The 25,274-nt window shown below is 35.7% G+C and overlaps 1 protein-coding gene across 3 annotated transcripts in view; it reads right to left on the bottom strand.

Moving 5' to 3' along the window:
- Nucleotides 1-25,274, bottom strand: part of GPD2 (glycerol-3-phosphate dehydrogenase 2) — a 138,261-nt gene that overhangs the window by 38,450 nt on the left and 74,537 nt on the right. The window lies entirely within an intron of this gene.

Raw genomic sequence — 25,274 nt, 5'->3', positions numbered from 1 at the left:
TTGCAGGGGCCAGGTTCTCTGTGCCCTGAATAATTAATTACCCAGGACTAGATGTATTGAAGCAGGGTTCAAATTCCCACACACTGGGATCTGGTCTATCAAGATAATACTGATAAAGGGATGAATTTGTAATGGATATTGTTGTTGATTTATGTTGCCAGCATACCAAACGTTTAGTATAAATGGTTTATGTAAAGTTTCTTCCTTGTGATTCAGTCTGTGCAGGGCAAGAAGCACTACACAGGTAATCTGTTCCAGCTAAAAGGGCAAAGTTATAAAGAGAGAATCAATGACTGAAGATTTCGCTGCCCCTCCCCACAAACATCTTATTCTAAAACCTCTGAACTAATGCAATCAGCCAAGAACCTTTCCCTCAAAATTAAATCCTCTATCAAGTGGAGAACATAAATTAAACCTCAACATGCTGAATAAGGAGTTATTTTATGAAAAATTAAAAGAATGAATAGGAGAAGAAAAAAACACAACAGCATCAGTAGTGGCTGAGCTGCAAGAAGAGGAGTAGCAATTCTATCAATTTCAACTCAGCACGAACTAAAGCTGCTATTAAAATAGTCAGCAGGTGTACTTAAAGTTAAGTTTAAGAAACCAACTTATAATGAAATACACTACGCAACAGAAATAAGTATTTGGTCATACAAGAAATACAAGTCATGTTTGTGGGGCAGAGAAATACCCATTACAAGGGTGCTTTAATTTACACACAGGACAAGTCTCTGGAAAGCCATGTACAAATTGACTAATCCTAAATGAAGTCACTGTTTAAAGGAACCAGGCAACAATCCCATTTATTAAATGACAGATTCATTTGTAAAATGGTGTATCTATTAAATGATCATCTGGGAATAAAACTCAAAACTTTGAAAATACAAAAATTTTACTTTTGATACATTTTTAACATACAAAAGCTCACTGGAGCAATATTGGTATAGTTCATTAAGCGCTGTTACTTCTATATTGAGAAATGCTTCCCTAATTAGCTTCCACATCCCAGCAGTGTTGAAGATAAACAAGGTCAAGTTCAGTTAAAAGCATGTGATAGAAACAAATCCCTTGGTCTCTGTTTTTCCACACCCACCCTGGTAGCAGGTAACACCTGTCTTGTCTCAGATCAGGTATGTCACTTTTTTACATGTGAAGGTCCTTCATGATATGATCCTCATCTGCCATTTTTCTGTTCCACTCTTTTTACTATTTAGGATTGTCAATTTCTTTGCAAATCCCTGAGCATTCATGTCATTTCACACCTTCTTGCTTTTGTCCACTCTAATTCTTCCAGCTGGAACACTCTTTGGGAAACTCTAGACAACACCGACTCCTCTCTCAAAGTCCTTTTCAATTATCTTCACATAAAGTCTCCCTTCACCTGCATCTCTCCAAGGCTAAGTTGTTCATCCTTCTTCTGGGTCAATAGTCTGTTTTGTACATGCCTATTTTCTAGTCTTTATGATGCTGTGTTCATTTTCCATCCACTTAAAAAAATAATAAACCTTGGTTATAAGGCAGGCACTGCAGCAAATCAGGGAGCACAGTAGTGAGAAAGATACAGCTTGGTCTCTACTCTCATGATATTTACATCCCACTGTAACTTCTATATGATCTGCCATGTCTCCTCATCCCAGTCATGGGAAGACAATAAACCTTATTGTTCTTCCTTTTTTCTATTTCCTTAATAGCAACAGGCAAACAATAAACATTCAGTAAGAGTTAAAGTTAGCAAATTCCATTCAGTGTATTAAATAAATATTTGGATATAGTCTTATCTCTAATTATGGATGGGATACGGTTTCTTGGTAAAGAAATTTCAGACATTAGTGATTTTATTGCAAGAAATTTGAAGAAAGCAGGAAAACTCCAGAAATATGTAAAATCTGAATATAAATCAAACCAGTCCTTATATTTAAGTTGAATAAGTGGGACAAAAGAGAAATAATACGAGTAATTCCCTTGTGATTTATCCTATAAGTTGCCCCTAGCTTTGCAGGGAAATGCAAACATGCAAGCATAAGCTCCTACAAATTGAGAAGCCAGTAATTTGACTTCCCTCTGGACCCAGGAGCTCATACTTCTACTCAGAAATCTCCTTCGCAGACTTTCAGTTTGATTCATTTACCTCCTTGGATTCAGGATAGACCTCCTCCTCCCCTACTCAGATTAAACTTACCCTTTACCCTGAGATACCCAGATGCTCACAGTGAATGCTTCCTGGAATAAGTGGTATGTTTTCACTATTCTTAACGAAATTTCCCCAACCCCCATTCCTGACATTTTGAGAGGTATCTATATGCCTCCTGTAATTTTATTTCTAGAGAAAAAAGTTTTTGACAACACTGCATTTCATTGGAATGCAATACAATAATCTCAACTCCCCCACCCAATTGATCTGCTTATTAAGATTGGGTTTTCAAATCTGTTTCCTTAGAGCAGGCAACATGATACTACTCACTGATCAGTGAATAGCTTTACATTGGCACTTACACAAAGACCCAGACGGAGACTGTGAAAATCTGTTTCTTACTCTGTTCTCCTTTTGCACTTGAAATCTTACATATGTGCACATTCTGAACTTACAACTCATCTGAGAGGAAGCACATAAGAGGTGGAACTGTAACTGTTTTCCCTTGTTTAGAAAAACAAAATATAAAACCTAACCACCCAAAAGAATGAAGGTCAGGGTGGCAGAAATGGATTTTTGCTTTACGCCTCCAATGGTCTAGCACACAGGACAGAAAGAGAGATTTTAGGTGAAAAATATTTTAGGATGTAGTCATCTAAAAGGGCTCAAATATAAATATTTTGGAGACATAGCAATATTGCTCTCCTTAGAGGATTTCAAAGTTTGGCAACTAAGTTTACAAGAAAAAAAGGAGAAATAATCATTGAAAGTATAAATGATACGAAAAAAGAATAAATATGAAAAAAATATTCTAGGTCACAAATTACCTAGCATTTTCTGGGTCCCTCAGTTCTAAAATTCTGTGCTGCTCTGAAATTGTACACGCAATCTTAAGACAGTGTACGGAACTATCTAGGGATCTGGGAATCCAAATAGAAAAGTGTAATTGTTAGGAAAAAATAACACATCTTCAATAAAAATCACCATTGTTAAAGTGTTGAGAATATCTCCTTTCATTTCCCTGTGCCCTGACCTAGATCTTGTGCAATTATATGATGACTGGTAGCAGGGGAAAAAGGAAGACTATCCCCCTAAAACTTGAATCCATTTCTAACAGAATACACATGGCATGCTTCACTGTTTCTGACTGACAGTGTCACAGTGACCTCTCAGTAGTTTCTCCCCAGCATCCCAGCAAACATAATTCAAAGGCTGACCTATCAAACTGAAGTTGATTTAACATAACCGCTATATTAAAAACTCTCTTTATGATGAAAAGAGTGTAGGTTAAGCAGAGCAAAACGTGTGTGTGTATGTAATGGAATCACTAACTACCATTTTAAGAACTTGTGATGAGTAAGCTTAAAAAGGAAAACTCAAAATAAGAACATGCTTTTCAGGCAAATTGGACAACAATACAATTTTTCAAAAGTACATTAATTATAAAAGTGATTACATGAATTGGGAGTGGCAGGGATCAGGGAAATACATGAAGAATTTAGGAGGAATGTACCGTACAAAATATAGTGGAGAATGACTCTGCTTAGAACAAGGTTCCTAGAACTTAGAACTAGGTTCCTAGTTTGGGGTGAGTTACTAACCTATTGTGGAACTATAGGTCAGACATTATTTCTCCTCTGAATTTTAGTATCCTGTAGAAGAAGAGGAGATGAATGGGCATCTCTGAAATTACATAATGGTACATACATAATAGTTATTTTTCAACAGTGACCTAGCCCCTTCAAGATTTGTTTTTTTTAACCTTTTCCTCATTTCTGGTTTCCCTACCTTTAGTTCAGTATGCCTAAAAAGAGACGGGGCATTCATAAAGACAAAAAAACAGGTGCTTTATAATGAAAACTAGAAAAATAAAATCAGAAATCATATTCTTCTTCCATAGATCTAGAATTATAATGCAATCTTGGTTTCATGAGTTTTTATGAACTGTGTAGTATATTGCAAAAACTATCCCAATTCTTCATACCTCCCTGTAGCCATCAGTCTTTACAGTGTCCTTTCCACTTGGATTCTGGACTCCACTGCATGAAATGGTTTTGGTCAGTGCTGATAAAAACAATTCCACAAAAGGACATGCCTAGGCTGGACGGCTGATACAGGGAGGAAAGGGTAGGCAGTATATGGCAAATTGCCCCAGTTATCCCAGCCAAGACCATCCTAGATCACCCGACCTTTAGATAGTTAAATCCTCCGAACACGGGGCTGAATCCAGAACAGTCATGGAGTCAAGCCTGGACAAGATCAGAGGAACCATCCAGATGATCACTCCAATGCAAGTGCAACAAACCCTAATTGTTTTTATGCTACTGAGGCTGTATAATTGTTTAGCAGGCAGAATGTGGAAATAGATAAATTATACAGACATGCAGCCAGTTTTCTCATAGAGTTAGTCCCAACTTAAAAAGGGTCCTTATTTCCAAAACTATATTCTAAGATGGTTATTTATACTAGATTCACTTTTCTGTAGAACTGGCAAACCCCCCCTCCCCCCCAAAAAAAAACCTGTATAAGGTGATATGTTCACACCATAACAATTACTTAGGACACAGGGTACCTGAATGTAAGAATGAGAGACTTTAACAGTTTGAATGCCCATCAACCAATTACACTCCTCTTAAATCTCTAGGCTGACTCCAATGCCCATCCTCAAATAAAAGTCTGCTCTTTCACAAAGCTGACATTTTGTTCATGTTGTCCTCACTCCATGGAAGATCTTTAATAGTTTACCCTACCTGAAAATTTTTCCTCTTTCCTTCATGAAACCTTCCCTGATTCCTTTGTGCTTTTGTCTCCTTTGTGTTTCCATGGTAGCTTGCACACACACTAATTACAGTTCAAACTACTTTGTAAATATCTGCTTCAACACTCACTCACCTATTGAGGAAAAGAAAAAAGTTCCAGGAATTGTGTTAGGAACTGGGCTGACAACAGATAGCTAGAGTCATAGTTCCAAACTAGGGAACTTTGATTCTAAAATTATGAGCCTAAAAAAGGAATGCAACTTATTCAACATTGCTTTCCCAGTACCTAAAATAGCTCAAATAAGGGTGAAGTACTCAAGAATTAGATTCCCCAACCCGTCAACCACACCCTCAACATGGATACCATCCATGTGGTTTCCTTGGGACCAAGGGACTACTGTATCTCCAGTTAGCTATCCCCAATCCCAATACAAAGGAAACAGGATGTCTTCTATCAGAAACCATTTGGGGGCCTTCCTGGTGGCTTAGGGGTTTTTGGACAGAGAAGTTAGAGAAAGTGGTTAAGACAAGCAAGAAGCAGACAAAATGCAGCGAAGACAACAAAGTCCTAAGAGCAAAACCACAACCTATAAACTCTGACCACTGCTAGTTTGCAATCATATCCAAAACTTATGTGAAGCAATAACTACCAGAAAGGTGCTCTGGTATTAGCACAACCCTGGTTGATTAAAGTGTGCTTGCAAAGTGATTTTTTTTTTCATTCATAAAGTATTCACTGATATTTTATACATACTTACCAGGAATTATGTATAAATATCTTCCTGATATGATGTACTTTTTTTTTTTTTTGCAGGAAATATCTTCTAGCATAGACTAGTAAAACTCAAAATAAAAGCATAATATTCAAAGTTTATGAATTGGAGTAATTTGCTGTCACCTATCCATACCAGAGGTTCTCAGGAAGGGACACCTGTTAGCACTGAGCATGTAATCATTTTTATTATTAAATACAAAGGTACAATTAAATACAGGCAAAGGATGTGACCTGCATCATAATTCTGCCCAGCCTCTCTCTTCACAATATTCTTTTCATTATCGTGGCCCTTTTGTTCCTTTGTGTTTCTTTTGTCTCACCCTAAGTTCCTGAATAAGCTATTTACAATCTGAATAATTAGCAATCAGCGTGGATCTGTGGTCTTTGGCCCCATGGAAAGGAAACATTGTTAAGTGCCTTAATGTGACATATTTAACTGTAAAGTTTCCATACCCTCAGGACTTTCCTTTCTTGAAAAAGTTTTAAATGAATCTAACAAAGAATAAGTTTTCTACTTTTCAGATTGTTGGAAGCTAGCAAGAGAGCTGAACAAAAATGAAAGCAAGCTAAAAATAAAAATGCAAACAACAAAACGCTTTGGGAATACATTAGCTATATCTCTACCAAAAAAAAAAAGGATCTATACATTAATAGAAGACACTTTCCCTGCTATTTCTACCTAAGATAATTCTCTCTTTTCACAAGCCAAAAATGGGTTTCTATACTTTATTTTTTTAATGATTTATTTATGCATACAAGGGATATAGGCCAAAGGTGGAAGAGGTGAGAGGATTCACCAGAAACAGAGTGGGGAGCAGAACAGGTGGATCTACTGAAATACACTGCTGAGGGGAGTGGCAGGCAAGACAGGAGAGGTCTGCTGTGCTACACAGTGCTTGGACTTAACCCCTTGCACCACCAGGGAGGCCCATGGGTTTCTATACTTTAAAGGAAAAAAAGGGGGGAAAGGGCAGTGTGACAAAAATTAATTGAAATGAGGTTGAAAATCAGGAAGCAAGACAAATGATACAGCCTCTTTCACCATACAATTAATTATGCGGCCTAAAAGCCAGGGGATCTTCCACAGTTGTGAAATACAATACAGTCACAGTTGAGTCATCATAGAATGTCAAACTTTCAGGAAAAGGGTTTTTGCTTTTTTTTTTTTTTTTACTGAGAACTGCAATCTGGGAAACACAGCATCTTAACTAAGTGTAACTGTCCTACTTTTACAAATATTTATTGAGCACCTATTACGTGCCAGGCAATGCCTTTAAGTATCACTGGGAATCAGAAAATGAAACAGGTTTAGTTGGCCCAACTGCCCCAGGACTCAAGTACAAGAGGAAGTTTACAGTCTAACTTGGAAAAATCAAGAGTTCCCAAAAGTCTCTGTTTCTAAGCATATTTCCTTTATCTTGCCACTGCAGTTTTCCTCAAATAACACCATACAATATTCTCTCGTTTTATGGGAAAATTCTTAAGTTCAAGTCCCATATCTACCAACTGTGAAACCTCAGCTGATTGTTCTGTCTAAGGTTCTATTCACTCATCTATACAAAGAAAATGATAATGGAATTGACATAGGTTTAATGTGAAGAATAAATGAGATCGGTAACATGTTATGGCATAATAGCTCTCCACAAATATTAACTTTTATTATTAAAGGTTAAAAAATAATGATTGGAAAGTCAGGATCACTTTACACCTTAATCAAATGGCATGGATATTACCTAAAATACTTTTAAAATAGAAGCAAAAAGGTTCTGCATTTTTTCTAGTTATAAATGCTTTATTGTTTATCAATTTGGTATTTTTCATGAAATGTGTGACAACTAATCTCTAATCTTGGCACTTCATAAATACTGTTTGCTCTTTTTTATTTCTCTTTCTCTCCCATCTTTTAACCACTGACAGACAAGGTATTCCTTTCTGTCTGTCACACAGAATAGGAAGACTGGAGAATAGTTTAATATGAAGACGAAAACAGCATTCCTGTTGGAAAAAAGTGTTTCAAAATATTCGTTACCAAATTTTAATCCAGATGACTTCATTTTCTCTTAAAAAAAAAAAATTAAAAGTTAATATACTTGGTGGGGGCAGTGGGGGAGAGATGGGCAGCCAGTGCCATTACTTACAAAGAAAACCAACACTTGCTGTAAATTTGGTATCCCGGGAAAAGTTAAAAGACCCAAATTCTAATCCCTCAAAAAGCCACTGTTTTCCTGTTACAGGAAACTGCCCAGGTCTTGCATTTGTTTTTGCTTCCCAGCATCTGAAGTCCCTGCTCTATCATGGGAGCCTTGCAAAGAAGCCATCTATTCCCTCCCATAGGAAAGAAAGAAGGTCCACAAACTTCTAACCAGATTCCAGCAAACAGATGCTGTCAACACAATCATGAACTAGCCCCACTACCCAATCTGAAAGTGGGTTTCAGAGGTGAAAAAGATGTGAAATAACACCCCCCACCCCATTTCTAGAGGCAGCAGTGATATAGTTGTCAGCAGTGGTGACAGAACAGACATGACTGATGTGCTATGATCAGCAAGAAAGTCTTCAGGGCACTGTTCTGGGACAGAATATTGCCGAAGGCTCTTGTTGGTACAAATTGCTTTTGGGCTTTTATTTTTTAAGTTATAGTTTTAGCTTTCACAGCATTCCTGCCTTAGTCAATATTCTCTTGAAAAAGATCTTTTTTGCTTAAGTCAGCCGGATAAATTTTTGAGGGTGAAAAAATCTGAGCAAGTCCTGACCCCTCTGCCTCACTTTCCTCATCATGCAAGTCACAGAGTGGAGCTTCATGATACCTCAGGTTCCTTCTAACACTACCAGTTTTTTAAGTGCAATCACAAAACTTTAAAAGAACTAACTGAAAACTTGAAAATCTGATTCTATAAGTAAAAACCCCTTAGTAGGAAGCTAATCCACCTGGCATAAAAGGATGGCAAAAGTGAGTGCGTCCTTTCACTTACACAAAACCACCTCATTTGTGTGTGAGTACATGCACACAACTTTATACAAAACTATTGGAATGGCTCAACCTGTCCCAGGGGTGATTCTGAGTGTGAGCTACATAATAAATACATGGAATCGTGTGCTAAAGACCAGCTGGGGAATTCTAACTGGAAGCAGCTTTTTGAGAACCTTTATCTGTTGCATGGTGAGTTCTGTACCCTTATCAGATTTCTCTCTCTAATCACAGGAGCTTCCACACCTTATCAAATTGTTATCAAATCTGTCTGACCAGAGCCCAATATCCTGATTGTCTGAAAAGAATGTGTGCTCTTGCAGCAACATGAAAAGCAGGCTAACTCTCAACTGCCCAAAAGCAGATCTGAGCCTAAAGACTCAGAACACTTGCATTTAGGACATGGTATGATATAGACTGACTCATTCTGGGCACATCCTTTTACCAGACTTTGTTTCTTCATCTGCAAAGTAACATTAATACCAGCTTCTCTGCCAAACTTCCAGAGTCATTGAAATGATCAGATGAGAGCATATGTGGAATCATTATAAGAATTAAGCTACTATTATTAACAAAGATTTCCTTCTACTAAATTTACCCTTCCTCTCCTTTTATTTGAGATAGTATTCTGTTATCCAAATCACAAAGTCTTCAGTTTTCAGAGTAACATTTCACAGCAACACAGATTCAGTGTTTATTGGGAAAATCTAGTTGGGGCTTGAAACTCTAAAACAGGAAGAAAAGCAAGGACTTAATTCTCTTAAGTAGGAAAGCAAACCCCTCAGATGGAAAAAATATATCATTAACAGATATTGTTTTACACTATAGTAAGATATCCAATTGCTTCTTGAACTTCCTATTTAACTAGCTCAAATCGTGACCTTAATTTGGTTACTCAAATAGTTTGCCATGCTGAACTTTTTTTTGATTAACAGCAGTCATAAGTCACCTGATCCACAAGGAGGTTTTGTTATGTTTCTCATAGGACTCAAATAACAAGCACAAACTTAGTTACCACAGCCACCAATTTATTTCCAGCAAGGACAACAGTGCCAGCCATATAGGTGCTAAATTATTTGCTATCTAAGGTAATCCATTTACAGTTCATTGGATTATGAGTTTGATTGGTGCTCATCAATTTAGCAGAGCCTGATCACCCTAAGAGAAACAAAAAAATACTTTGAAACTTTATAGCCAAAATCACATGCTGAGGGCCTCCCCGGTGGCGCAGCGGTTGAGCGCTGGGTTGCGAAGCTGCCCGTGACCTCTGCGGCGCCGGTTCGATCCCCGGCTGCTCCCCGGCCACCGGAGGAGGGTCCCACATGGCGCGCAGACCTCTCCTGCCGCCCGCTGCTCCCCTCAGCAGTGTACTTCGGTCCTTCTGCCTGCTCTGCACCCCGCTCTGGCTCTGGTGAATTCTCTCACCCTCCCGCGCTTCTGACTGTACCCAGTGCATGTATAAACAAACAAACAAACAAGTAAAATAAATAAATAAAAGCATGCCTCTATTAAAAAAAAAAAAAAAATCACATGCTGAGGCATAAGACTGAGGTTCAAATATTATCAGAATCAGCTGAACAGGGCCCTTCCTTCCTTCAATATCACTGCCTCCTAATTTACATTATAATATCTGATTTCTCCCAGATAAAAGACACAAAAAGGAAGCATATACAAAATATAGCTATCAATAAAATTGTCAATACTGAAAAAACATACATTAAACACTATGCCAGATGCGCTAACCATATTTTTTAAACCAACAGATTTGTTCTTCTGAAAAGATGAACACAAAAGAGACATATAGACTAGCCAGAGTAAGAACAAAGATCTATTTTGAAAAAGGAGTTTCAGTTTCATCTAAGTTCTTGATAACAAAGGATGACTTTTCCAAAGGCTAGAAAAAAAATTAAGAAAACTGTGTTCTACTATCTAATTTAAAAATTTACATTTCCAACTTAAACAATATATTTCTTGACACTTAAAAAAAAAGTTTTGTTTCATTGATCTAACCTTCAGAGATGAAATATCACCTACTTCTAGCTGAGCAAACTACATCTCATATAAAATTTAAATGTGGACAATGAACTGGATGTTAAGAATTCGCTTTAATTTAGCTGGATGTAGTAATGACATAGCTATATATTATCTTTATATATTATCTAGCTATATATTAGCTTTATATATATTAGCTTTATATATCTAGCTATATATTATCTTTAAAAACAGAGGAAAGTCCTCATCAGTTAAATATGCCTTAAAATATTCCAAGTGTGGAATGGCACGCTGTCTCTCCAGGTTGACTTTTTCTATAAATGCCATATAATCTCCCTTGACTTACTAAGCTCTCCTTTTGGCCATTCCTAAATGAATAAGCATGGCTGATGTCCAATAAAACTTTTTTGATGTATACTGAAATTTATTTCTTACATAACTTTGTGCCATGAAATACTAAGACTGTGTTCCCAAAAAATCTTATCTATGGACACTGAAATTTCAGTTTTATAACAATTTCATGCTATAAAATTTAATCACTTAGAAATTTAAAAAAACAACATTTTCAGCATATAAAATAGGTGGCAGGTAGAAATTCGACCTCTGGTCTAGGAGGTGAAAAATGGGATGGAGAGAGAAAGAAACAAGGAGCAAGGGATGGAATAAAATAAATATTGTTAATGGTGAGTTGGTAATTATTACAGCTGGAGATAGTCCACACAGGATCTTGAATCCAAATCCTACTGTATTTTTGTATAATCTGTACATTTTGATAATAGAAAGTTTAAATTTTATGACTTGACCAGAGGAATTCCTTCATAAAATATACATATATCAAATATCACATTATGCACTAAGTATCTTACAATTTTACTTGTCAATTTTGCTTCAATAATGCAGAGGAAGAACATAAAAATTTTTACAAAGGTGGCACCAACACCATTATGGGGTTGTTCTAATCACAAATCTACAATTAATTTGGTTCAGAAGATGTTTCCTTTACCTCATCATGTGCTGTAAACTTTTCCACACCTGTAAAACATGGTGCTCAGAAACTCCCTCTGGAGGGTTGGGGGGCTGACATGACTATAGATCTAATCAAATGTTCCCCATACTTAAGGCATTTCCAGTATTCTAGACATTTTGATTCAAATCTGTATTCAATAAATCTGTAAGAGCTTAAAAATGAAACAATTCAATAAATATAAACTCATTTGTGATAGGCCATTTACATATATTAAAATTAAATTGTACCATTAAAACAGTTCTTTCACCAAAAAGGTTTTGATAAATGTCAAAAAAATTGTTCCCCTTCTATCTGAGATACTGGTGTGTGGCAACATGCAGCAAGACTCAAATGTAGAGAACAAACAAAACAAACAGAAACTAAGCACATCCCCACATTTCTAATAATTTCCTATAATATAAAAAATAACAAATTTAAATATTTTACAATGCCACACCACATTGAAAATATCAGTATTAGTTTTCTTTTCATCTTTTAAATGTCAGGTTGTTCCCAACCTTATATGACTATTCCTTATATGACGATTCCATAACTATTCCTAATGTTTTCACAACCAATGTTTTATTATCTTTTCTTCATCAGTAAAAAGTAAAAAGGATCAAATACAATGTTTCAGTGAATTAGGTTTCTTGATCATATGCTCAGCAATTCTCAAAGTCTTCCTGGAAATGCTAGTCAGTGGTTATTTTCAGAGAAAGATCCTGTTAGTTTCTATCTGAGACTGTTAAGTTGCCCTCACCCTGTTGTAATTACTGATAACCTTCAACTTGCACTCAGCCCAAGCTGAAAATATATTTATAGGTTTAACAAATATAAATTTAAGGAATATGACAGTCCTAAGTCAATTTTGACTCATTCCTGACTATATTTGGCAATGCACAAGGAGTCCCACCCCTACCAAATTTCAATCTGCCCAAAACTGTTTTCTGCTACAGGAAATCTATAGATAAGGTATCCCTAGTATTTACCAGGCTGTAGTCTCTTTCACCATACACTCTAAGCAGAGTCCCTGTCACAATACCCAGTTTGCCCTCTAAGGTCCTTCTACAACTAGAACTCTGCTCTCCTCTCAGTTTGCTTGCTCAGAGCTCTGACATCCTCCCTAGACCTGCTAACATTGGCCTCCAACTCTCTATTTCAAGAAGATGCCAAGGGTCCTTCATAGACATCCCCAGGCCCCAAAGAATCCCCAAGATGCTGGCGTGTACTTCATTCCATGGATCATCACGTTACCAAGAAAACTACTTCTCTTCTCCAGTCTGTGAACAGACTCCCACATACTGATGATGATTAGGATGAGGAGATCTAAGATAGACAAGTCCACTGAGACAGGGTGTTCAGGGTGAAGCCACTATCTCTGAGGACTATTCATAACTAGGCTAGACCTTGAGCCCTGCCTATTCCTGTTCATTTCTCTGCTGTTCTCAACCTGAGTTAGAAGAGTCCTGCCCTCAAAAGTTATTGAAAGATGCATATTTTAAGAAAAAAACATTATAGCAGACACAGCCACAGTTTAGAATTGTCACTGTATAGCTATGTATAAAAGTGGATTCTGTGAATTTCTTACAAAATAAGAAAATGAGTCACTCATGTTCTCTTTAACAATATCATACTTCAGGATACAAATTCAAAGTCAGTTTTACTTCATGAGATTTTAATTCATCTGGTCACAAATATGTCAAAAATGTTGAATTCTAATTAAAAACCTAAGCCTAAGAATCAAAGAACCAAACAGACTAGAACAGTATACTCACCTTAAGAAGAGGGCAAAATTATAATATTTCCATTAAAATATAATTTTAAATACAGCAAATTAGTCTTCAACTTAACACACATCTCAAAACTTCTGAGGAGCACTGCACAAAGACACTTTTGTAAAACAACCTCACAGCACTTTGATGTGACCGTATGTTCATTAAGAGGAAGTATTACTACTTACATACATAAGGTACATAATGAATTCAATATGTGTCTAGAATTGGCTAATGCCATTAAAGCACATGCCAAAAGCACAGACTAAAAATCAAAATGCAATTTGTCAAAGTAAGATCTTAATATGATACAGGTTAGAAATAAACCACTAATGTTGGATATGGATGGATTAGTGAGGAGAACTAAGACCAAACTGAAACCAGGTTGCAACTGACATCCCTTGGTTCTATCTATAGCTTTGGCTACTCCTCTCTCTTTTCCACCTGGATAAGTACAAAATTAGCAAGCACCAGGCATTTGTCACTCCCCTGAGGGTTTATACCTCTAACGTTGCTTTAAAGACTGATATTTTTCCCAAAATGCCGACAAAAACCAGTTGGGCAGTTCCAGATTTTTGTTAAATCCCACATTATTGAAGGATTAAAAGATCTAGATTATTCTTAAAACAGAATTTGGAGACCACTTGACATTAGTTGCTAAAGAATAAAAGATCAGCAAAGACAGAAATATAATCAAAGAGGTCAAACCAGAAATCTAATTAATGGATACCCTGGAGTTGTCCAGGAGATGTGAACAGAGAGAGGGATACTGTTTTGTGTCTCCTTACTATGTTTTACCTGTCTCTCCAGGTTGACTTTTTCACATCAGCATAAACTCTCATCAAAGACTCTATTAATCTCTTAAAAAATGACCTGGAACATGAGTACTCTGTATCAAATGCTGTTTTCACTTATCAGATGCCCACTGTTTACAGAATTCAAAATAAACTCTTTAGCAAGGCCATGCATGGTTCGCTAATCCCCTCTACTCTCCTTGCTCTTAAGCTCTATTCAGTTGCTTCCCATTTTCCATGTGTCTATACGCCTTGGCCACAACGTTCCCTTTCTATCTCCTTCCCCACTGACTTTACCTTATTACAATATCTCATTTTTAAAATTCAGCTAAATATTAATTAAGGAAACTTTTCTAGATCTTTCCCACACCCACCTTAGGTATATGCCTCTCACAGAACTTCTCACATGGTACTGCAAATCATTGTTTGGCCGGTCTGTGTCCTAAAAGTCAAAGAGCTCTTTGAGGAAAAGAAATGTCGCTTTATTCTGTGTATCTCCAGTACCTAGTACAGTCACTTACATATGTGGCACTAATGCATGATTACTAAATTGATACATAATGAATTGCTAGTTCATATAAAAAAACCCAAGACTAGTATCCTTTCTAGAACATGACTCTATACATTATTCCAATATGCTATGCAAGGTGTTGCTTCCTTTATGTTCATTCGAAATATCCCAAGACTAATACAGTAAGACCAATCTTGAAGATGATTAAGTATAGAATTAAAGTAAAAAAAAAAAGTATTCATTTTTAGAGTCTACAGACATGGCACTAATATAAGCAGGTACATTTTAATTCAATGTGTTGACATGTAATGTCAACATTTAGTCATCTTCTTCCCAAGAATCATACATCAGGAAGTTCAGCAGATTTTAGATAAAAGCCTTTTTCTTTCCACGTCCTGGCATTTTTCAAAATCTGGAAGTCAGATTTATTTATCAAAACAACTAGGAGGGTAAGTTCTAAAACTGAGATCCTGCTAATAGAAGCAGATTCTTTAATTGAGTCAAAGGCTAGACAGTGTAATGTAAGCTGCTCAAGAAACCCTAAAATTTTGGGAGCAGCAGCTTCAGCACAGAAACATGAAACAAAATTCAGAATCTGCTTTTTTAAGGTGTTTGCCAGCATTTCTTCTGAGTATCTCACATTTCATTAGCTGTTGAGAAAAAGTAAGACCACTCACCTCTTCGTTTAATAAATAATTAAATTTATTAAATGTATTACTTTCCCTTAATAAATTATCAGGCAGAGACCACCATAGTCTATCCAAGTAATCCTCAGCACTTCAATGGTACAGAATTTTCTGGAGGACTCACACTTTATTTCTGACGCCAAGAAAATTGAAAGCGATGAGAGTGGTCACAAACTACTGATCAAGAGAGGAGAGCTCTGGGCTCAGTGGCTGTTACTTCCTGGAAACATTCCTCTTTGGAGGTAGAGGCTTGGTAACCCAGTCCCCTGAAGCCATATGTAGCCTCACATGCTAAGACACCTCTTCTGGCACACAGACCTGATATAAAAAAGCTACAGTTGTTTCTTAACAAGGGTTAGGGAATCCTTTATGGCTACTTGATGAAACATGTGATACCAGCCAATACTAGACAGAGCATGATTTCTCCATCGAGTACAGCAGCATATTAAGGAACATTTTCCCTACTCCTCTTATTATTCAATGGCCTTCTAAGTTCCTGGACTCTGTTAGCTCAGAATTTCTATATCTTGACTTCACCTGGTTTCTGGGTAGCAGTCAGCACTAGTAACTGCTCTTCCAGCCAGCAGGAGAATTTAAATGAAAGAGCTAATTGGAAAAGGTCGATCGGTATCTCTAAATTTTCAAGTTCCATATCTATGAAAAATGGCTAAAATGCCAAAATTCACATGGAATTACGAAGGCAAAATACTCTGAAACTGGTAACTCAAAAAGTACACATCGTGATGAATAGGAACCCACTGGCAATCTGATGTAGGGAGGCAGGGGAATTGGAGGGGGAGATGGATACTCAGTATAGCCACCCAGTACTCAGAAGTGCTCAGTAACACCCAAAAGTCAAGGACTTGTGGGGAAGGTGAAGGAAATTTTCAGGTGAGTGTTATCTACATTAAAATATATGGAGTTAATTAATTCTGTTCATATTTGGGATAGAGCGGAGAGAAAAGAAGGACCAAAGTTACATTAAACAACAACTGTAGCAAATTAAAAAGTTAAAATTTAGTGAGTTGTTTAACTGCATCTAGATATTTATACACTTTAAATATTACTCTAAATTGTATGTTTGTTTCATTTTGTACGTGTTAATATTTATGCTTAGTTTCTTTTCAATAGGGTCTTTTGTCACTTAAAAAAATAATTGAGTGGAGAAATGTTTTCCTCTCTTTATTCTTATTTAAAGGATGATAAGGACACTAGTTCTACCCAAATATGTGATGAGAATAAAAAATATACAAGTAGAAGTTAGAGAGAAAAAGTAAAAAATGTATTTTAATCTTGCTTTACATAATATGTATCCCTTGTAACTATCATGTACTATTATTTTTTACTAAATAAAAATTGTAAAATAAAAATTTTCTTTAAAAAAAAAAAGAAAATTTGGGTTTAGAGCTTTGCACACATTATATAGTGAGAAAACTCTCCAGTGCCTCTTTTCTCTTTTAGTCAGACTTTGTTCTTTGTAAGGAAAGTAAAACTTCACAAAATCATCTATTACATTCATTATGTATACCTCAGGTAAAAAAAAAAAAAATTAAACTCTTGGGGTATATAAATTTTCTGTTTTACCTAAAGGCTTTGGTGCTACCCCTCCCAAGTTAATTCAGTGTTATATTTTAATTTCCTTTGATATAATGACAAAGTAGAAGTTACTTTATTTACTCTTAATCTGATAGTTATATATCGAACTATTGAGTTATTTTATCATTTTTTCTCAAAGATTTATTCTTGTGAATAGACAGCAACTTATACATTGGTAATACTTTTTCAGTGAATATAAGAACACCTCTTTGGTTTTAAATAATAAAGAAGCAGTTATAATAAGTTGTGTGGGAAGTCAGTTATGTGTGCTTTTAATGTGCAGCGTTCAACTTTTTTTTAAGTATGTGTCATGTGGTTCCTATTTTCTGTGGTTGAGTATAATGATATAAGGACTTTTACCAAAATAAAGTGGGATATGACTATAAATAGTAATAATGAAACTAGTTTGAAATTCACAATTTAAAATAGTGGTCTTCATGACTCAAGAGAATACAATCTAGCAAAGTGTTAATTATATCGTAAGAGCTATAATGACTTTTTTCATAGTTTTTCTATAATATCTTACCAGGGCTTAGTTGTAGAATTGGTAGTTGAACTAAAAATGTGGGGCTTTTTTTTTTCATCAAAGAGATGCTTTTATCATTGGTCTTTCTCCTAAGGACAGATATCAGTCTAGCTTTCCATTATACTAAGAAGGCAGCTGTGTTCTGTACACAGCTGTACAGAAATGGATTTATTATCATTTTTTCTCTCTTTTTTCCTTTTTCTAAACACTTATCTGGACAAAGACTCTTGATCCACTAAAAGAATGCTGTAAAGTATACGAGAATGGAGAGACTGGTGAGCATACAGGGACCCTGAGCCATTACTTTATCTTCAGGTCTAAGGCCATTATTTTATTTCCTATTTACTTCCCCATATTCCAGTGGCAATTATTTACTTCTTTTCTTTCCAAATGTGATCTATAAGATTATATTTCTGAAGTAGAATTACTTTGGGATAAATGCATTGAATAGTTACTTTAAGCTTCAATACAAAACACATTTACATGGTTTATATTTCTTGGGTATGTTTCTCCCAGGATCTCTAAAACAAAAGCAGAAAACCCCTCTAACTTTTTAAATCTAAACCATAAACTACAATTACATAGTTTCATCTCTAAATTTTAATGTATCAATATAAAAATTATAAAAGTAAAATTTTCTAAGAACATAATTTTATGTACTAGAATAAAACAGACTTGTGTTTAAAATACTATAATTAATATGAGCATATAATCTGACTAAGCAGACTGGCATTCAACATAAGCAGATGATATGAACTCGGTTTTAGCAAAGTTTAACAAATCAGAGCATACTTTACATAATACATGATAATAACAGCATTTGAGACTTGAAGTCTAATTTTAACCTCCTTATAAGAAGATAAAATTAGAGGATATGCCATTGTTTAGTGCTATTCAAAGAAAAGAAAGAAGACTTCATCTACACTTACAAGAAAAAATAACTTAAAAATACTGGTTTTTGATGACCATGGCTATGCCAATGGATGTATTTTGATGCAAGCAATTAACACGACTATAAATTTAATTTCATGAAATTTGGTTCCTGGGTGCTTTTTAAATTCACTTTATCAAAACCTTATAGTTCCTTAAAATGCTGTGGAATAAAATCCCCACTATATTAGGTGAAAACAATAAGGGACTACTATTATCTAAGAAGTGGTAGAGGGATTAGTACAAGTGTACATGTAATACATACACAGGCATACACAATAAAAGGATATATACCAAGGTTCTTTAAAGATAAAACATATTCTCTTTAAAGATAAGGGTAATGAAAATAGAAAAGCTAGCCTTATTTGAAAAGTCTGTTTATTTTTTACTTTGAAACCCTGCAATTTATATAATCATTAATCAAAAGCAAAACTTAAAAAATTATATCCCTAATGATCTAAAGCAAAATTAAATAGATCTGTTGTATTAGGTTGGTGGCATAAGCATACTGACAGTAATTAGGTCAAGTAGCGTTAAAAGACAGTAACTTGTCTGGGTATCAACACTGGCATATGCAGTAAGAACAACAATAAAACAACAATGAAGGTTTAGAAATGATGACCGATCAGTAGCAATGGCAAGTAGGTTACGGTCTCTATTTACTATTCCCCACAGGAAGAAGTCAAGGGTAATGGAGAAATGGCTGCTTCCAGGTCCATGAAAGGTAAGTTTCAGGAAGAAACTGGTCTATCTTGTGACAGCAGGCAGGACAAAAGCCATCACAGATCACTAACAGCATATCGAAAGAGCTTAGGGGTCAATTTAGGAAGTGCACATGGGCCAGAAATAGACTGACTTGAACATTAACAACTCTAAATAGATTCACACACATCACATATACTTAAAGTCATAAGTTTAGCTGATCATCCAAAAAAAAAAAAATCTTATCTCATCTGGAGTATTCAAGAAAACTCATTATTTTTGAAAACTAGTACATAAATGGACAGAATTGAGCACTTCTCCAGACTTTTTATACAAAATGTACTTCAAGCTAGACAGAGTTGATAAGGGAAATTAAAAGTAATTTAAAACTACAATTGGAAAAACCATTTTTTAATTCCATAACCTCTAATGAAATGCTGTAATTAATCTAGGCATTATGATTGATTTTCTTTTTTAAAGCAAAAAGATTCATGACAGAATTCACATTACCATCTTGAAAGTATTTTTTTTAAAGATTTATTTATTTATGCATACAAGAGCTGGGGTACAGGCCAGAGATGCAAGGGTGAGAGGATTCACCGGAGACAGAGAGGGGAAAAGAACAGGCAGACTGGCTGAAATACACTGCTCTGGGGAGCAGCGGGTAAGTCAGGAGAGGTCTGCTTTGCCATGTGGGCTGCTCCCTGGCAGGCCAGGGATCAAACTTGTGTTGCAGAGGCTGTGGATTGCTTCATAGTGAGGTGCTTAACACCCTTGCGCCACCAGGGAGGCCCCTTGAAAGTATTTTTGACAAAACAATTTGATCCAGTCTTCTTGTAGGCAGTCATCAAGTACTCACCTCTCACCAATATGCTCCCTGTTTTTCTTCTGTAATGTCCTATCTCTTCAATCTGGGTTGCCCCTGTTTTTCACTTTAATAGAATGTAATAGAAGTGACACTGTGTGACTTCCAAGACAAGGTTGAAGAACCCTTTCATCTATGCCTCGATTTGTTCATTGGGGCAATCCAGTCACTACCTAAGAAGTCTACTACCATGAGAAAACATCCAAGCTAGTTATGGGAAAAAGCCAAGTGAGACCAGCTCCCAGCTATTCCAACCTTCTCAGCCCAGGAGCCATACATATAACTAAAACAGTTTTCAGAAGACACCGGCCTCATGCCTCCCCAGTGGTGCAGCGGGTTGAGAGCAGCACCGTGAAGCTGTCTGCAGCCTCTGCAGTGCCGGTTCGATTCCAGGCCGGCCAGGGAGAAACCCACATGGCACTGCAGACCTCTCCTGTCTCGCCCACTGCTCCTCTCAGCAGTGTCTTCGGTCCATCTTCCTATTCTGCTCCCCACTCTCTCTGGTGAATTCTCTCACCCTCCTGCGCCTCTGACCGGTACCCCAGTTCTTGTATAATAAATAAATCTTTAAAAATAAATGAATGAATGAATGAATGAATGGCAGCAGCCTCATCTGAGGGATGAGGGATTCCAACTGAGAACCACCCAATTGAGCCTCGGGACCGTGAGAGAATCAGGATGGCTTAAGCCACTAAGTTTGGGAGTTGTTTTTCATGCAGCAACAGATTAATGAAACAAGCCTAACCCCCGATGTACAGCAAATGATAAATGAAACCATGAAGAAACAAAGGAAGGGACGGGAAACCTATAGTTATAAAGAATGACTTTACACATATGAAACTTAACAAGGATTTTATTTATGGGTTGATTTTTTAACAAGGAACCAACTGAGGCTGTGAGACTATATGTGATCGTGACAAAATATTTGATACTAAAACAATTGTTAAAAATTTTAGGTATGGCTGTATTTTAAAGAAAGTCCTAACTTTAAAGGTACAAACTAAAATACTCATGGGTGAAATATATTTTTTATTTGGGGTTGGGGAAAGTAGAGAGGAGTATAGATGAAGTTTAGTCTTGAGTTTATAAATGTTGAATTGGGAAGTTAATTTTATTATGCTCATTACTTTTGCATATGTTTGAAATTTCCATTACTAAAAAGTGTGTTACTTTATTGAACTATTTGGCTGTTTTTGTTAAAATGTGTAACAGACTTAAAACCTGATGGCAGCTGAAAGAAGCTATGATGTTAAAATTTATATTGTGGAAAATCCTCTTTTTAGCAAAATAAAAAAATTACTTTGAAATCACCATGTATCTAAAATATTGATTCAGATATTTAGGTATGATTCTCCTTCCTTCATGTAAAGAAGGAATCATAATATCCCATTCCAACATAGTGAGCTGGGTCAACTAAGATAATTCACAAGGGGGAAAAAACCATTTTGAAAGCCATATTCCACCATACAAATGGAAAAAAAAATTGTTGGAAATGGTTACCATGTGTTCCGCACAATATTTGGCCTATATGAAGTGAATGCATTTGGCTCTGATGTCAAGTAAAATGCCTGGAAAAAAGCAGAAGCTCATAAATATTTTTGGTATGAATGAGTCAACTGGGATTAGAGGACATGGAAATTTTTGATAACAGATTCTGTCTTTCTTTGGTCCTGCAAGTTTTTAAAAGGATCAACTGAGCAACAGAGTATGAGAAGTAGGTAGCTTATTGTGAATCCATCTGATCTACTCAACAATTTATATACCTATATCCCTACCATTCATGAACTTTTGCACAATACTTATTTAAGTGTTTATATACAGAATACAACATGAGGACTACTATTTTCGTAAGCTATACCTGATCAACTCTACTTTTATGTGTTTTCATTAAAAAAAAAACTAATTGTAAGAGAATGAAAGTCTTGTATTTAATACTTGCTGTTCAAGTGAGCAATAAACAACTGCAAACTTTCCTAGGGGCTGTTTTGCTCTGTCTCATCATTAGAAAGCTAAAGCATATGTTGGATGTTAGTCTGGGTGGACACAAATGTGTCCTATTTATTCAAGGTTTCTTTTGAAGTCACAATTCATAAGTTTTATTTCTTAGGGGTACATGTCAAACTTCATTTAGCAGCAGTTGGTATCCAGATTACACTAAACAGCAAAAGAAGACCGCATTTGAGGGCAAAAAATATGCCTGCTATATGAGCAATAATGTCAGTTTCATTTATGTAACTCACAGAAAACAAGAGGAGAAATACAATGGAAATGCTGACAGCAGAAAAAGAAGATAAAATTTATTCACTTAATTTGTAAGTATAAAGCTGCCGGTGGACAAGGAGAAATAGTAAAAGAAAATTTGTTTTAAATCAGTGTCTAGGGGGTGAATAATTTTATGGTAAGTTCTTTTAAAGCATTGTTTTTAATCCTTAAATTTCAAGGATTATACACACACCTGTGGCATGTTTATATACATGATATGTTCCTTTCTCCTAAGAAAGTTTTACAAAATTTTTCTGGTAGAATGTGTAAGGTTTAAATATGTAAAGGGACATTTGTGGAATTGATGCTTCACTTTGGAACAATTTCATTAAAAAGTAAAAATTCAGTAGACTGCAGAATATTCAAAAAAGTGACCCAGATGAAATATTTAAGCAATATTTTATACTTATAAAGCTATTTTACACTTACTAGTTCATTGAAATCTCCAACACCTTGTGAGTCAGGTATGATAAGCCTAAAATTCACAGATATATTATGTAGAGCTGAAAACTCAACAAAGTTTGTGGACCTAACTCATCTACTTCCACATTGTTGATTGTCAATTATTTCAACTACACTACAATCCTTTCAAAAGCAGTTTTCAAGCATGATTATGAGCTTATAATTATGAAACATGTTATCATGACATTTTCAACATTATTTTTCTAAAACTCATCTGTGTTATTCAGTTTAACTTAGTTCATTTACTTTCAATGCTGTTTGACTCTATTACACTAACACATCATAATTATTCATTTGTCTCTTCATAGATATTTAAATTATTTGCCTTTTTGAAATAATGCCCATGCTTCAATAAACTTTTCTGTATGTATTTCCTGGTACATATTTGTAAGTTTCTTCAGGCATATAGTTAGAATCACAATGTATATGAAAGTTCATCCTTACCAGGTGAGTCAAGCTGTTTATAAAAACAATTTAACTGTTGATATAAGTTTATATCAACTTATGGAATATATCATATTATACTTTTACAGAGCTTAAAAACAAAGCTAAATAGATTACTTTAAAATGTTATAGAAGGTAAAAAAAGGAAGAGCAGAAATTCTAATAATAAAATTCAGAATAGCAGTTATTTCTATGAAAAAGAGAAAAATGAAGTAAGGAACAGTCAATTTGAAATGACAAAGAATTTCAATCTATTAGCAATATTTTAGGCTTTAAGGAAAGTAGAGGATTCTAGGGTCTTTGTGATTAAGCTTCACAACTTACATATGTGCGCTATGTATTCTTATATATGCATGAATATCTAGTAATTGTAAGTCTTGATATGTACAATAAGAACTCAAGAGGGCGAGGAGTCTTAAGAACTGCTAGCAAATAGAACTTTACATTTTTAAATAAATCTACATTTTTATTATAAGATAGAAATTAAAGAACAAATAAATAGAAGCTATAATGCATCGAGACAAATTTTGACAACTGGAAAGTCCCCAAGATACCACCTCCCTAAACAATACTTGTTTTTTCAGTCCCTTCAATAGAAGTTCACAGAAATTGGACTTCGATAATGTCTACTCTTTAGAGGTATTTTCCCTCTCACTAAATATATTGATAATGAAAAGAATCAAATTATCAGTTATCAAAGATATAAAATGATGACAAATTACTACCCAGTTGTTCAAAAAAGAAAAATTAAGTCAATTATTCCAAAAGTAAATTAGTATCAGCATATAATACCAATACTTACATTTGTATATAAATTACATATTATTACTAATATGCTATTACTAATTACATACACAGGTACTATTGTGCCTATACATAGATATAAGTGTGTATACACCTACATGTACTTACATATTATGGACATTTGAACCACATATAAAAAGTTATTTATAAGGAATTTGATAGAAACAGGTCTAAGTAGAAGTTCTATGTTCTGCCTAAACCCAGGGGTCATCTTGTGTATTCCATGAGGCTCATCCACTCCATATCCTTGTTTAGGGATGACCATTCCAACCATACAAGAACTTCATTAATGGGCCTCCCCAGTGGCGCAGCGGTTGAGCGCTGGGTTGCGAAGCTGCCCGCAGCCTCTGCAGTGCCGGTTCGATCCCCGGCTACCGAAGGAGGGCCCCACATGGCGCGCAGACCTCTCCTGCCACCCGCTGCTCCCCTCAGCAGTGTACTTCGGTCCTTCTGCCTGCTCTGCTCCCCGCTTTGGCTCTGGTGAATCCTCTCACCCTCCCGCGCTTCTGACTATACCCAGTGCTTGTATAAATAAATAAAAATAAAAAAAAAAAAGAACTTCATTAAAAGCACTTAGCCAAGCTTGGATAATGGCACTGCTATCTTGTTTGTAAATCCATAGTGTTCAGTTATTTATTCAACTAACTATTAATCTCAAGAAATTAATGTGTTGGTAAGATTTAAAGTAGATAACACCCAATTAATTCCAACAATTGTGTTTACAAATAGTATAAATAATGATTAAAAGTACCATCTTTACACTTGACTTATGTTCCAGGAAAGCAATGGGAAAACAAAAACATTAAGGCCAAGAAAAAAAATCACCATTGTGTTATTGGGTAATTGATTTTTTTAAGCTTTCAAAGTAGATAAAATCAACACCTTAAAAGACTTGTCTTTAGCCCAGCCTTTCTTTTTATTAAAGTGTACAATTGAGGGTGCATGCCTAGAGGAGTAATAGTTTGTTCCTTACAAAAGAATCTGGATTCCACAATATCCCTTTTGCCAGAGGCATCGCTCCCCAAAGCATACAGCTAACTGCATCTCCTGCTGTACCTGTAACAATTTAATTGTATAAGTCAGCCTAGTCAAGCATCTCCAGCTCATGACTGGGAGACATGAAATTCATTGTCATTATTGTCCCTGTCATTTTGGATCATTATATCCTGCTGCAGAATTTTCCTCACTTCAGTGCATTTTTACCTCCAGGAGTCAGGGATTATAGCTGAGGTTGGGGTGGGGGCAGGACCGTGAACTACATTTACCTCAGGGGAGCCAGAGATTAA

This window comes from Talpa occidentalis, unplaced genomic scaffold, assembly GCF_014898055.3.
Source record: "Talpa occidentalis isolate TD23 unplaced genomic scaffold, MPIMG_talOcc4v2.1 talOcc4.3, whole genome shotgun sequence".
NCBI lineage: Eukaryota > Metazoa > Chordata > Mammalia > Eulipotyphla > Talpidae > Talpa > Talpa occidentalis.
Note: the sequence above shows the minus strand (reverse complement) of the source record. Positions and strands in the feature narration are given on the sequence as shown.